The sequence below is a fragment of the Psittacula echo genome (assembly GCF_963264785.1).
Source record: "Psittacula echo genome assembly, contig: SCAFFOLD_33, whole genome shotgun sequence".
Taxonomy (NCBI): Eukaryota; Metazoa; Chordata; class Aves; order Psittaciformes; family Psittacidae; genus Psittacula; species Psittacula echo.
Window position 1 is genome coordinate 873,316 of NW_027664160.1, and position 3,349 is coordinate 876,664.

Below are 3,349 nucleotides of genomic sequence, written 5' to 3' on the forward strand. Positions count from 1 at the left end.
CCTTACAGTCAAGAACTTCTTCCTTATATCCAATCTAAACTTCCTCTGTTTATGTTTGAGCATGTTACCCCTTGTCCTATCACTACAGTCCCTAGTGAAGAGGCCCTCTCCAGCATATTAATAGGCCTCCTTTAGATACTGGAAGGCTGCTATGAGGTCTCCACGCAGCCTTCTCTTCTCCAGGCTGAACAGCCCCAACTTTCTCAGCCTGTCTTCATATGGGAGGTGCTCCAGTCCCCTGATCATCCTTGTGGCCCTCCTCTGGACTTGCTCCAACAGTTCCATGTCCTTTTGATGTTGAGGACACCAGAACTGCACACAATACCCCAAGCGACTGCACACAGCTGGCTCATGTTCATTTTCTCATCAAAAATCCTTTTGTCTGTGTTCTTTATTTCCTAGTATAACACTGCTGACATTTTTCCTTTGGCGTATAAAGTATTCTACGGATGACTGAAAATGGGAAGAGTATTGATACAGTTGGAAGTTCTCAGCTCTTTCTAGCTTAGTCCAGAGCCACTAAGAGTCCTTTCCCATTTGACCACTGCTTCCACTTGCAGTGCTTTTAAGTTGCCTTCAACCACAGATTGATCTTAATAACAACCAAGCATCCTGTGCTGAGAGCAGGGGAGCAATGATTCAAAGAGCAGATGACGGAGGTCTCATGGGGAGAAGCAAAGGACTGTGCCCAGCAGAGCATGGCCAGCAGCCACCTCCAGTGCCAGACACCAAGAGAGCTGCCTGAACGCACCCTCCCCAGGCCTGGGCTGCACTTTCCCCCCACTCCCTGCCCATGTCTCTGCCGCCTGGAGCTGTCCCTGCCAGGAGCTGCTGCTCTGGGCCCAGCTCTGCTCCCTCTCAGTGCTCCCAGAGCCCATCCCATGGGCTGTGTGCTCAGCTCTGCCCTGCACACCCCTCCCGGCAGCAGGGCTCTGCCCAGGAGCATCTCTGCCTGTGCAGGGTCTCAGGAGAAGCTCACACAAGTCCTGACAAGACTCTCGGTGCCTTCTCCAAAGCAGAGAAGGAAATTCCCAGCTCCCACTGCCCAACCTGCCCACCAAGAGTGGAAAACATCAGAGCTCAGAATCCTTCCTTTGAAGGCAAATGCTGCCTCAGTGTCTTTCAGAAGGACCCTCTGAACTCAGAGTCATGTGGAGCTCTGAGCAGCCCTGACTCACACAGCACCTTCTCCAGTGCACAAGAACGCTTTTCCTTTCCTTTCCTTTCCTGCCAGGTGTTGTTCCTTCCCCCCGAGCTTCTCCCCCAGCACTGTGGGGAGCTCCCGGGCAGGCTGAGTGTGGGGGTTGGAATGCATCGAAACTGTCAGAGACCATGGGAAGGAGGAACCACAGCAGGCAATTAGGAGTGACCCGTCCCTGACTGGTACTTGGAAGATGTTGGAACTGGCAAGGAACAAGGACGTCGGAACTGGCAAGAGGATGTTGATAGACCTTTCGCCTAATGTAATTGCAAGGCAAACACAGATGTGCTTGGCAAATACCTCTGGGTCCGTGCCTTTCATCCTCATAGCTGAGTGCTGACCCTGGCAGGAGGCAGAGCTCCTGCCCCTGCACACAGCCCCTAGGCTGCAGCGACCCTGCTCGCAAGGACAGAGATGGGCACCCCTCGCTGCACACCCGCAGTCACAGCCTGCAGCCAGCCCCGGGACAAAGGCCTGCCTTACACTGGCCATCGCACAGTGCATAGTGAAGCCCTGCTCTGCAGAACATCATCATCCTCCTTATCTACACAGAGAAACCAAGGGAGTCCCCCTGACAGATCCCATGGACTGTCCGAGGCAGCAGGCTCTGACTGGGAGGTAGAAGTTCTCCTGCCCTGACACCTTCTCAGCACCTCTGACACCAGCAGCTCCTGCACACAGAAGGCTCCTGCTTCGCCCCCAGCACCTCTGCAGGCAGAGCTCAGCTCCAAGCACAGGAACAAGCCCAGCGCCTCCTCCTCACCCATCCCCTGCTCCTACAGCTGGGATGGCACCAGCACATCTCCTGACAGCTTCTCCTCCCTTTAGAGCACGCACCCACCATGTGTTTCAAGGCAACAGTAAAATAGGATTGCAAAGTCAAAGAACATGTACCTGGATGCGCAGGGCAGCCACGGGAAATGCAGCCTCCCGAGGGAGGGGTCTCCTCTGCACTGGTTACTGCAGGGCTCTGGCTCCTTAAATACCCAACGCTCAGCGTGGGGGCCCCGTCACAATGGGTGTCTCCACAGCGACCGCCAGGCCTTTGTGATGGCTTCAGAGCATGCAACTCTGTCTGAGGACAGGTGAGCAGTCAACAGAGAGTTGATGGGTCAGGTTTAAAGGGAGAACAGCCATGGGAGACATTACTGTGGGCATCTGCTAGAGACCACCTGATCAAGAGGACTCTGTGGATGAAGCACTCTACAGACAGATAGGAAGAGCCTCACGCTCACAGGCCCTTGTTCTCATGGGGGACTTCAACCACCCTGACATCTGTTGGAGCAATGGTACGGCCCAGCACAAGCAATCCAGGAGGTTCCTCGATTGTGTGGAAGATAACTTCCTTCTGCAAGTAATAGAGGAGCCGACAAGGAGGGGTGCCATGCCAGACCTCATGCTCACCAACAGGGAAGGGCTCATTGGAAATGTGACACTCCAGAGCAGCCTTGGTTGCAGCCATCATGAGATGGTCGAATTTGAGATCCTCAGCACAGTGAGAAGAGCGTGCAGCGAGCTCACTGCCCTGGACTTCAAGAGAGCAGACTTTGGCCCCTTCAGGAACCTGCTTAGTAAGGTTCCATGGGATATAGCCCTAGAGGGCAGGGGAGCCCAAGGTTGTTGGTTGATATTCAAGGATCTCCTACTACAAGCTCAAGAGTATTGCATCGCAACTAGAAGGAAGTGCAGCAGGACGGCCAGGAGACCTGACTGGATGGATAAGGAGCTGCTGAGGAAACTCGGAAGGAAAAAAAAGGCTTATAAAAGGTGGAAGCAAGGACAGGCAGTCTGGGAAGAATACAGGGATGTTGTCTGAGAAGCTATGGACCAGGTTAGGAAAGCTAAGGCCCAGTTAGAATTAAACTTGGCTAGGGGTGTGAAAGATAACAGGAAGGGATTCTATAGTTACATTGCAAATGAAAGATAGGGTAGGGACAACGTAGGCCCCCTCCAGAAACTATCAAGAGAACTGGCTACCCTAGATTTGCAGACGGCTGAGGTTCTTAATGACTTCTTTGCCTCTGTCTTCACTGGCAAAGGCTCTGACCGCACCACCCAAGTCTTGGAATGCAGACACAGGGAACGTGAGAATAAAGACCCTAGGCCCACTGTAGGAGAGGATCTGGTTTGAGACCATCTTTAAAAACC